Consider the following 12,760-nt stretch of genomic DNA (forward strand, 5'->3'; position numbering starts at 1 on the left):
TTTTAAAAGAGACAGTGGACACTGGAAGACTGATAAACTAGGGTTGTGTCGATGGAGGATGATCTAAAGGTCAGATGATCGTCAGAGGGGATTCAAGGGGATTTTTTTTCCAACTCATCTTCTTGTCAGCGTATTAATTTAATGTTATCATTATAATTAGATTGATAATAAATCTAATCAGCCACGCTAGTTTCATGTTAGCATGCTGGCATGAAACCGACATGGTTATGTGCAAGTTAATGCTCGCAACTCTTCACACTTTGAAATGAATGTATGTGTGTCTGGAGCGAATATACTAATTTCTCATCATAGAGTAAGGAAAAACTTTATCTTGTGTTTAAAACTTAGTGGCCTCTTTTCATTCTTTTTCACAGGGCTTTGTGTTTGCTGGTGAAAAGAATCAGCTGTGGAGGAAACCAGCGAAGGACAAACAGGTGGGACACATTAACCCTCTCGAGGCAGGCGTTGCAGATTTGCAACAGTTAAAAACTAACAACCTGATTACCCCACATACATATTTTATGAGTTTTTTTGTTTTACTCAGAAGTACCACTGCAGGACTTGGTTGTGCATTAGCAACAAAAAGTTTAATTTGAGCCTGAGAGGGTTGAAAGGAGACTGTGAGGGAGTCAAAAAGAGCCAAACAAATATGATGGCCTGGTATCTTTTTGGCTGTTTAACTGAATCTGGGTGGAGCACATAAGTTGATATTTCAGGGAAATGGTTGAGAATTCGACACACGTGTCAGGATGGGCATGCATACTCTTTTGTAATGGTTGTTACAAAGAAGTGTTTTGTTAGCCATTTGAAAATTGATGATAACAAGTCATTTTTTAAGCATCAATTAGATTTGCACTTTTTGAATGATATTAGAGTCTCATCATCGTTGGCTGCATAGAAATCCTGAGCTTAGGAGTAATATTTTTACATTATTTTCAGACACTGGTGCTTATATTTTTCCACAATAGCTCCATCGTGTCTGGTGTTTTTTAAATTCTTGTTTACATGTTTTTTTTTGTCTAAACTGAGACCAAGTTGGGCATTTAAATTCCCCATTGTTCAAAAACGTGCACATAAAAAAAAAAAAAAAGAGTATGTTTCCCTAAACTGAAAAATTGTGGCCATTTAGAAAATTCAATGCCTTAATAATGGATTGGATTTATATAGCGCTTTTCAAGGCACCCAAAGCGCTTTACAATGCCACTATTCATTCACTCTTGCATTCACACACTGGTAGAGGCAAGCTACGGTTGTAGCCACAGCTGCCCTGGGGCAGACTGACAGAACCGAGGCTGCCATATCGCGCCATCGGCTCCTTTGGCCAACACCAGTAGGCAGTAGGGTAAAGTGTCTTGCCCAAGGACACAACGACCAGGACAGAGAGCCCGGGGATCGAACCGGTGACCTTCCGGTTACAGATGCGCGTCCCAACCCCCTGAGCCACGATCGCCACGATAAGTTAAAGATTCAAAAGTGAGAAGCATAAAAACATTAGCTGTGGTATTCAATGATTATGGTATGTAGTCTTTGTCAACATACTTGAAGTAGGAAGTAAACACTCAAAAGATCCTGTAAACACTCTTACACTCTCAGCAGTGTTGTATTGTGTGTTTGTGTGTGCGTGTGTGTGTGTTAAGGGTAAAGGTTAGTCATGATGTACTTTTGACTTTTGGAATACCCAAATGGAAAACATTTTTAAAAGGAAAACTGTGATGTCAAAATGAAAACATGACACTTCACTTGAAAGGCAACATCTTTCTGTTTCTGAGAATTTGACCATTTTCCATGTGGGGAAAATAAAAACTAACCTTAACCCTAGACCAATCACCAATGACCTGGCAGGTGTTAAAATCTTAACCGCGCAGTGTTAAACTCATCCAGTGATTATCTCACTTATTAGCAATGACACTGGAGTTAATAAATGTCTGTTGGACTACAGAGAAGATCTCCCAGCCCAAATAGAAACGGAGAATAACTGGCAGCATTGAGAAGCTGTAACACTGGTGTCAATGAATTTTAGTGAAGAAGAGACATCATCATGTGTGTTGGCTCTGCTGCCTTAAGAGGTCTACTCAGCTGGCTATTAGCCGCATTCAGTGGTGATGATGACTAAGAGCTGAGTGCAGGCTCTTATGGGGTTTTGCTGTGTTTCTGTGTTAATATGCAGTCAGCTATGCGAGTGATGGCCTGAAAATGAGACTGATGGAAGGTTGTGAAACAAAGTAGGAAGGAAAGAAAGTGATTGTGGTGCTAACATTTCCCTCTTGATAAGCAACAGATATACAGTGACTTGTAGCTGTTTATCCAGAACAGGAAGCTGCTGTCGTTGCGGAGTGTTCTAATTGCGGTGGGTTTGTAGGCTTTTGGCCTCTCGATATGTTTTAAAAGAGTGTGTATGTGTTGAGACTGACACAGAACTGATCTCTGTAGTTTGAAACCATCGAGATTAGGTGCTTCACACAGCTGTTTGTGAATGACTTGCACATTAAAGGCTAGTACTTCATGTATACATGTGAAGCAGCCCAGTGAGTCAGACAGGCTTTCGCTGACATATTCATTTATTCATGTGTTTATTCATTCAGGTGCTGCATGTTCTCGTATGCATTCAACCTGCTTCAACTTTTCTGCTGACAAAGATTTCTCCATTTTTAAACATTTGCGTTTTCTGTTGGCTGAATTTTATTTTTCAGAAAGATGCAAAGAAACTGAATTACATTCAGAGTAGACCCAGCTGTTAAAAGAAGAAAGAAATATTTCAAGATCCACTAAGGTTTTGTTTGTTTGTTTTTTAACAAATGTTTCATCTACTGAAGCATAGGCATATTTTAATGAATATAACAGGGAAAGACATACACTGTATTGCCAAAGGGATTCACTCACCTATCCATGTCATTGAATTCAGGTCTTCCAGTCACTTCCATGTCCACAGGTGTATAAAAATCAAGCACCTAGGCATGCAGACCGCTTCTACAAATATTTGTGAAAGAACGGGTTGTTCTCAGGAATTCCAGCGTGATACAGTGATAGGATTCCAAATACGTGACGAGTCCAGTTGTGAAATATTCCAAATTCAACTGTTAGTGGTATTATAACAAAGTGGAAGTTATTAGGAATGATAGAAACTCAGCTACAAAGTGGTAGGCAATATAAAACCGCAGAGCAGGGTCAGCGGATGCTGACGAGCATAGTGCACAGAGGTCAGCAACTTTCTGTAGATCTCTACAGACCTCCAAACTTCATGTTGCCTTCAGATTAGATCAAGAACAGTCTGTAGAGAGCTTCATGGAATGGGTTTTCATGGCCAAGCAGCTGTCACCAAGCACAATCCAAAGCTTTGGTTGCAGTGGTGCTTTAGACCACTGCATCTGTCTGAGCTAATTGGAGGGTCTTCACTGCATCCTTTTACTAAGTTCCAGTGAATGGAGCTCTTAATACTTCAGCATACCAAGGCATTTTGGATAGTTTCATGCTCCTAACTTTGAAGGATGTTTGAGGATGGCCCCTTCGTGTTCCAATGTGACTGTGCACCAGTCCACAAAGCAAGGGCCATAAAGACATGGATGAGTGAGTTTGCTGTGAAAGAAATTGACTGGCCTGCACAGAGTCCCGACTTCAACCCGACAAAACACCTTTGGGATGAATTAGAGCGGAGACTAGAGAGGACATCTTGACCAGTATCAGTGTCTGACCTCACAAATGCGATTCTGGAAGCCCATAGACATGTACTCGTAAAACTTGTGAAAACTTTTCCCAGGAGAGTTGATGCTGTTATAGCTGCAAATGGTGGGTTGACATCATTTAAACCCTATGGATTAAAAATGGGATGTCACTCAAGTTCATATGCATGTGAAGGCAGGCGAGCGAGTACTTTTGGCCTTATAGTGTGTATCTCTGTCAGTCATAGCATATCCAAATGTTGGCTTTAGTAGAGTCAGACTTATTACCAAGTCTCTACAAAACTTGTATTAAATCACAAGTATATAGTGCATATGCAGTAATTTATTGCTCACTTAACACAATAACTGCATCTCAACTAATATAAACTAAGTGGTACTATTTAAAACAGGAAATGTGCTTTATTAGCAAGGCTCCTTCCGATTGTCAAACACATCAATCTTCATCATTTAGTCTGTTATAAAATATTACATTTTGGCACCAAATCACAACAAAAGTCACCTCAAGGCACTTTATTTTGTACTGTAAAGACCTTATAATAATAAAGAGAGAACCCAAGCAATCAAACGACTCCCTATAAGCAAGCACTGGCGACAGTGGGAAGAAAAAAAACTCCCTTTTAACAGGAAGAAACCTCTGGCAGAACCAGGCTCAGGGAGGGGCGACACTCTGCCAAGACAGGTCGAGGGTGAGAAAGACATTTGCTGTTAAAGGCAAACTCAAAATAAGCCCTAGATAAGGTTGTTTTTTTTTCCCAATACGGAGAGCGCACCTGATTTCAGAGGTTTTTGGTAATTGTTGCTTTAGAAAATCCTAAAAACACAAATAAAAGAAAGATGTATTGGGGTTCAATTAAATTTGCATTTGGTTGTCCAAAGAAAGATCTGCAAAACTGCTGACCAGAGTGAGCTCAGCTTTTTAGAGAGGGGATTGATTTGATTTGATTTTGATTTTATTGATTAGCATTCAAATTCAAATCTCAGTGAAAACAGTGGAAAAAAAAAAACAAAACAGTGAAAACAGAACAAAAATCTACCATAAAGAAAGAAAGCATGAGACAAGGCTAATCAAAAGGTATTGGCTGAAGCATTTGCTTATTACGCCAACCCTTAAAGTGCACAGTTGTGAAGGAAAGGGTTGCACTGGAGAACGAGACCACCAATATTAGTTTTATCTTTAATATCTTGTTTTCTAATTGTAATTGGAAAAATAACTGACACGAGGAGTTGAATTTTAAGTGGAGTGATAATGGCAGTTTTCTCATATCCAAGCATGTTAAATGATGCGCTTCGACATGTGTGATGTCTCTCGTCAGGATGTTTGTTGTCTGCCGCTGTCGTATTTTTAGCTGCTTCTTCTTCTTCATTTACCTCTTGAGGAAAATGCTGCCATGTCCCGCTCGGTGCGACCTGCTTATCAACGTGCTGCAGACAACAGCTGTTATCTAACATGTTGGAGACGCACTCCATGTCTCATTGGCATGCCTTGGCTTTCACTCTCACACATCAACATAGACTCATGCACTGCTGTAAATTCCTTTTGTGATGTTCTTTAAGAAGGAGAAACATGTTTTTTTTTAGGGGGTGGGTGGGTGGGTTCATCTTTATTGAACATTAATATCAACAGTGAAAGAGAAAGAGAATCTATATCCACTGCATAGCTTATACAAATCAGTTATTCAGGCTGGCTTTTTCTTGGATACAAATCTTTCAAAAATGGTCCCCAAACTCTCAGTCTTTGAGAATATATGTAATTCTTTGTAGCGGAAAGTGTGGAACATTTGGCCTGTGAGATTTTGCCCTCAAAACAATACAATTAGCATTTAAGAGATGGAGATTCATCAGCAGTTTGTTTATTTGTTTTTAATTTAATTCTGTCCCTCTGGCTGCCAAAAAAAAGCTCTGGTTCAAGACTCATTTCTTTTCCATATATTTTTATTATATTGGTTTAACTTGGCCAAAATCACAGATGTTCTGATTAAGCAGTTATAGCGTATTCACAGTCCAAGTGTGAATCACAGCACAGACTGATTTCCACTTTATTTTCTCTTTCTAATTGTTGTTTAAAGTTTTTTATGCACCCTTTTTCCTCTTCTTGTGAAACCTCATCAGTCACGGACCACACAACTCCACATTTATCTGGGAATTCTCCACATTCCGCTCTCGCACTTTTGTTCGATGTTTGCGGTAACTTTAACATATCTGCGCTGAACTGACTGCTAACATTTACTGAAATTACCAAGGCTTCCAAATCTAAATGATGCGTTGCTCTTAAGGTTTTTAATGCTTTCTTACATAAAAGGATGCTGTGGTTCCAGTAGGGACTCCATGAAATATTCATGTTCCTAATGTAAGGATGTGTGTAACATTTCCCAGAATCTGTAAAACATACCTCTTTCAAAAAGGAGAAACTGTAAACAGTCACACCATCACACTGGTTATCTCTGTGGTTTTACTTGCGGACTAAAGGTTAAACGAGGCACAATGTCCTGGGAAGGGTTATTATGGGTCAGATTCTGGCAACCTCATGGTTTGATTACGTTTAGATTCTTTTGAATCACATTGATCCAGATTTGATTTAATGATGATGATTTTGGCTCCACTGGGGTCTCAGCCTCGGGATTTTGCTCACCTAATTTAATCAACGAGTGGCACAAAATATTGTACATATTGCTCTGAATTACCAGAGAAATAAACTGGAATTGCACCCACACTGTATTTTCACACTTTTGTAGCTTGTTAATATATTACAATATGTGTTAATAGGATTATATACATTTCAATCGGCCTAATTTTGATTATATTTTAGCTTGTTTTAAAAAAAACATTCAAATGTGAAAATGAATTGGTTTAACAGAGTACTATCAGTACTTTGTCCTGTGATTGTCAGAGTCAGAACAGCTGTCTGGCGTGACTTGAGGAGAGAGATGGGTATTTAAACACTTTGATTTGATGTAATTTGTTAGTATTTTGGTTTTTAAACATACCTCTGTGACGTTGTGGCGAGCTGTGCAGGAGGTAAAAACGTGTGGGCTGTTAAGTGTTTTTTGTTTGTTTGTTTTTGTTTTGTTTTGTTGAATAGTTCTTGACAAGCGGCATCTAGGTGTTTTACTGTCTATCACAAGGCTAACACGGAGAGACAGACAATCATTCAACCTTGCAATCACACTTGCAGCCAATTTAGAAATACCAGTTAGCCCATTATGTGTGTTTGTGGAGTCTGGAGAGAACCCACACAGGCACAGGGAGAGCATCCAAACATCCCAGCTGGTGAATGTGAGTCGGTTGCAGCTTGCTATGAACTGACCACTGCTCCAACTTTATTGTTTTCACAGTTTTTTAGCTCTCTCTAATAAGAAATGTACGTATAGATTAATACAATCAATAAATGGCTTTGCAATGCTATTATAAACAAATATAATGTGTCAATAACATGCATATAAGTAGCTCTTTGTAAATTCACCCTTTCTAAGGCCTTATAATGGCCTTATATACCCATTACCTATTTAGGACCAAACCCATAACAAAAACTCATGCTTAAAAATGATGTTTAACAGATGGATCACAGATGATGATCGGCCTCTGAAACGGAGCACTCAGGCAGCAAACACATGCTTTAATTCAGCCATCACGCGGGCTTCAGATGACATTAATATTCATAGAATAAAAGTGTGGTGTGTATGTGTGTGTGTATGTGTGTGCCTGATGGGATAGTACCTTTCTCATTACTGGCGGTGCTGTGGTAAGATGCCCGGCTACTTTAGCTACCAGACAAAAGCAGTTTCAACCTAATCCTCATTCAGTGATTTCATTTCCTCTTTAAGCACTAAATGGAAAAACAAAGATGAGAGAAAGGAAAATAAAACCAGGATTTTCTGTAAGAACTGCTCTCTGTAGACCTCACCATCACCATCCCGCCGGTTCAGTCAAGCGGTGTTTGATCAAAGCCTGAGAGGACTTTTGGTTCAGGCCTACAGCTGTTAGCATGCAGCCCAGAGAGGGTCAGCTGTCTGTGACCCCAGCTGCAGGTACTGTCATCTGTATGGAGCCGCCCTGTGGAGCTTGTTAGCTGTCTGAGCTAATTGGAGGGTCTTCACTGCACAGATGCTGACGCACTTCAAAGGAGTTCCCCTTCAAAGAGCAGACAGGTCAGAGAGGGAATAGAAGGAGGATATGAATAAATGCATGATTTCATTTCTCATTTCAGAGTGGAGAACCTGGAGTTTCTTTGTATAAATAATTTTCTGTTGGCTTTGGTAAATTTGTCAACATTTCCAATCTGCATTGTGTTTGCATCAACAAGCTTGTGCAGCCATAATTCTTTTGCTGTGGCAGCCTCTATATTTTCTGGAAAGACTTCCCAACAGGTTAGTGAATGGGTTCTGTGACTTTCATCAGGCCTGGCTCTTCATCTTGGGAAAACATCAAGAGAGCCAAAAGAGAATATAACCCCCACTCAAGACAATGCCTGTAACTCCACCAGATGTACCAGAGCACGTTTCAAAAATTGTCTCGAAGAAAATCTGTTTGGGGTTAAAGGACTGAATTTGGTTTCCAAAATGAAAGAAACTGTGCAGGCTAAACACTCAGCTTCTGAAATGTTTGCGGTGTGAGTTGAAGCCTTGGAACAAAACTGTATGAGACGCCACATCAAATGGAAGCACTCGAAGGGTTTGGATGGGGCTGAGGAAGACCAGTATCATCTTTATTTTTACTTATCTAGGTATCTGGAAAAGCTTCCCAAAACAACAGAATAATCTTTGTCTAACGCATGAAATGTAATTTTATAGTTAATACGTAAAACAGTTTCACATATCTCTTTCTGATGTTTGAAATAATCAAACACTTCAAATTCAAATTTTATTTGTCACTGAGTAAACAGGTTTCACTCAGAGTTTCTTTGAAGCAAAGTTTGAGAATCATTTACCTGACGCACAAGGCTACAGGCCACAACCCCAACTAGAAAAAGGCACTACTGGGTACTCAACTAAAGCCATGAACTGTTGTGGATTTTATCCACCTATTAAAGAAGTGACATTCATTTGACTACACTATATGGAGTATATTTTGATATTTTCCCCACCTTACTCGCTTTTTTGTTACAAATACGTGATTCTGTTACACTCCATCAGACTCCAATGACAGACACCAAGTAACATAGTTTGAGGTATTTTCTGACTGTGGTGTCTCATTGAGTTAGTTCAGATCGTAACACATAGTGAGCTTGCAACTCGTTTCCTGAGATGTAAAAATCAGTATTTATGTCAACGTCTCACATGAGACGGGGGAAAGCCATTTCTTCATGGGCAGGCCTTTGACCACAGGGTGTTGGAACAGGTCAAACTATAAACTGCTGACACAAAGCTAAGAAAGAACATGGTGCTTTATTTAATTCTCTACTTCAAAATTCAAATGCATCACTTTTCAAAGCTTACAGAAGCTCCTTTGTCTTCTGTAAGGTGATTTTCATCCAAACGAACCCAAAAACATGCTCTAATTATGAGAAGGATTTGATTAAAGTCTCGGGTATGACTGCGTTGCTCAACGGTGAATGCGGTGTAGAAAGAGGTGCAGAAGAGGTGCAGAAAAGCTACTGGGCTGTAGAGGACTGTTGTCGTCCTCCCAAATTTCTCTTTTTGCCAAGATATCCCCATTCCTGTAATATCACTCTGGTAAGCTGTGATACATGAGCGATTATGCATTTTTATACGGTAAGCAGAGCCTTGAGCTGCTGGCCCAAAATCAAATTACATGTTATACATTTACAGTATTTGCCCCCAAGTTCAAGATGAGTCATCTAAATCTTGTAGTGTTTCACAGAAAGAGGAAGAAAAATAGGATAATGTAATTTGAAAAAACTATCAATACCCATGAATCCACCATTACCAGGAAACCATTGATATACTATCTCTATGATCTTTTTAAAAGAAATGCCCCCCCCCCCATGTTGGCTTATCTTCATTGGCTTCCTGTGAAATCTAGAATCAAATTCAAAATACTTCTCACATTTTGAATAATCAGACCCCATCTTGCTACGAAAGCCCCACTTTACTCTTAGACTGCTGGTTTACATGTGGTTCCTAAAGTATTTAAAAGTAGAATGGGAGGCAGAGCCTTCAGCTTTCAGGCTCCTCTTCTGTGGAACCAGCTCCCAGTTTGGATTTAAGAGACAGACACACTATCACTACTTTCAATATTAGGCTAGAACTTTCCTTTTTGCTAAAGCTTATCCGGTTGTTCAGTCTGACGTCACTAGTCGTGTCTGGACCTAAACTCCGCTGCAGGTCTATATATCAAACGATCACTATGGCATTACTGAGAGTTGAAAAACTGTCTAAAGTCTTTCATCTTTAATACAATGATCAGCGTTCTGCTCTACCAGGTGTAACAATTGAGTTTAACATCCAGGCATCCATGAAAACAGAATTTATGACATTTAACGGAGTTAGAAGTTAGCAGGGAGTTAGCTCGCTAGCTTCTATCTAAATACAACATAGCATGTCCTGACTGCGGGGTTTTGGAAACAAATTAAAACGTACAGCTCTGTTATCACTTCCAGCATAAATGAAGACAGAAAACTAAACAGCAGTGACGTTTGTAGGGTTACTGAAGTTGGGCTAGCTGGTATATAATGATGTGCTACGTGACCGCTAGCGACACAGCTATGTTAGCATAATATAAACAAGCTAACTTTTTTTCCACTCGATAAAAGTTAATGTGAGTGTTCTCGGTGGTCAGGAACAAATGTAATCGCATGGCAGGATGCTGTAAAAGGACCAAACTTCAGCCAGGAGAACAATTGAGATAATCCATCCACAATACGAGGTTAGTCATTCATATACTGCTGCATGTGCTGGGCTGTAGTTACTTCCTAAGGTTTTAAAAACTGAGCTTAAATAAATGATTAGCGGTAATAAAAGCCGAGGGAGGTCAACAGTGATCACTGACTGTTTTAGGAGCTTTTTGAGATTAAATAGAAGAAAATACATAACATTAAACATGTTAACAACACAAAAGCCATATTAAACGCAGACGACTTTAGGCCCGGAAGTAGGATTCGTCACGTCATCACTTAACAATTGGATAGTTAGGGCTGGATCAGGTGACCCTGACCCCTCCCTTAGTCATAGGCCTGATGGTGCACTGAGTGTTTCTCTTTTCATCACTCTGTATTTAATGATTAGTTACTATCAATCTCTGGCTTCCTTCCACAGTGTGTCTTTTGTCCTGTCCTGTCCCAAACCCCTAAGAGCCCTTCAGTGAGCCTGGTACTTCCTGTTAAAAGGGAATAATTTTCACCTTTCTGTAATGGAGGCAGTACCTTTTAAGTAAACACCTAAATAACTGATAGTTAGGATTGTAAAACTAACATTTTCTGCATCTGCATTTAGCACGACACCTGTAATTTGGTCATTGTAGTTTGCTCCATGCAAGAAAGCAAGAAAAGTCTCTTTTAGCTCCCCACTATGAATCGGGTCCTTTGATATGTACTATTGCAATGAGTTTGAATCTCATTTATTATATTGTATTTGTACAGTTGCAAATATGAAGTATGGTTGAGACAAAATCCAAAAGTGCATGAGTGTGCTGTTTGGGAATGTAAGGGTTTGTATCCACCTAAGCATTTCTTACCAGCTGAAAACAGCAGACATTTTAGCCAATGAAATAAATAAATAAAATGACAAATAAACAACTGAAAATGATACAACAGGGAGCTGAATTGGTCAAAATCTAAATTTTGATGTAAGATTTTATGGCTGAAACATCTGGAAACAAAGATGTGGGCTGAAGTTGATAAAAGATTCTTTTTTTTTTGGTCCAAGTGTCTGGATACGTTTATGAAAACCAAACTAAGAATCAAATCTGTTGGATCAGAAACGGCTGTGGCGGCCCAGAGGGGCAATATTGTGTCATGCAAAGGACAAACATTAAAGGGGCAGTGCTCTAAATCTTTCAGCTGCGCGGCGTGTTTTTAAATTTTACAGTCTGTTTCCCTTCATCTGCGGCAACAATGGAGGCTTTTATCAACCTGCTTCTCAGACAGTCACACCTGGGGACTGACCAGCAGCAGCAGTGTCTGATGTTTCCCTCCCCTCCTCAGTGTTTTTGGGTTATGATCAGCGTGGATCAGGATTCAAGTGATGAACAGCTTCAGAGCCTTAGGCTGTAAACAGGATTACTAAATCTCTGGATGCTCTCCAGATGTTGCTGCTTTGTTTCAGAACTGTCTTCTCCTCTGTGTCATTCTTTGGGCTTAAAAAATAAAAGGACAATAAGGTCATGTCCTCTTTAATGCTGTGTCTCTTGTCCCTTCTTATTACTTTCTCTGTGACAATTTGCCTAATCTAAGTGCAGGAAATAATGGATTCATTTACACACAGCATGCTTATTATCTCACACAAGTGTCAGGCTGCAGCTAATGAATAATTTCAGTTGTCATATTTGATTAGCTCGCTTAATTCCTTTTAGGATTATTCAATTGACAATTTAATCTATAGAATACTGTGCATTTTCAAAGAAAAGTTGACATTTTCAAATGTTTAAAACAATAAAACGTTTTTTAATTCCAGTTGAGGAAGAACAAAACAAACAACAGAACCAGTAATTTTCTGATTGATTGACTTAGCAGTAATCTTTTGGCAGGAATGCTTAAAATCAAAGCGATGGTCCAAGAACACACCAGTATGCTTCAGTGGAAAATAAACGTGACAATTGTCCACGTAACAATGAAAGGAAATGGCATGTTTCCAGAAAATATTACCAAGTGGCAGCAGGTACAAAGAGAAAAGGAAAGGTCCAAGAACATAGCCTTGCGGTACCCCCAGGGGAGGGCAGCAGGCACAGAAAATTCTAGTATTATTTTGGTCTTTTACCTTAGCGTTAATTAGCCAATATGTGTGTTTGTGATTCCACAGTTGTTATCTGATCGCAGCCAAACACAAGACTTTTGACTGCAAGAAAACAACACAGCCATAGCTAGAATGCTAATCCTGAGGATTTAAAATGCCACTGGTTAATGTTATGGTAGCAACATTATTGTTGTGTGGCTTTAATACATGCACTGCAGCCCTGACATTCTCAAGGCA

At 39.3% G+C, this 12,760-nt stretch overlaps 1 protein-coding gene across 7 annotated transcripts in view; it reads left to right on the forward strand.

The window, feature by feature from the left end:
• Positions 1 to 12,760, forward strand: part of LOC120717031 (plasma membrane calcium-transporting ATPase 1-like) — a 130,150-nt gene that overhangs the window by 25,539 nt on the left and 91,851 nt on the right. For 6 of the 7 annotated variants that reach the window (XM_040004877.1, XM_040004829.1, XM_040004862.1 and 3 more), the window contains exon 2: positions 375 to 434. The exons of the other annotated variant lie outside the window; for it this stretch is intronic. The gene's annotated coding sequence lies outside the window, so the exon portion shown is untranslated. The remainder of the gene's footprint in view (positions 1 to 374; positions 435 to 12,760) is intronic. 7 annotated transcript variants of the gene reach the window in all.

This window comes from Simochromis diagramma, unplaced genomic scaffold (assembly GCF_900408965.1).
Source record: "Simochromis diagramma unplaced genomic scaffold, fSimDia1.1 OVJJ01000320.1, whole genome shotgun sequence".
In the NCBI taxonomy this organism is placed as follows: Eukaryota; Metazoa; Chordata; class Actinopteri; order Cichliformes; family Cichlidae; genus Simochromis; species Simochromis diagramma.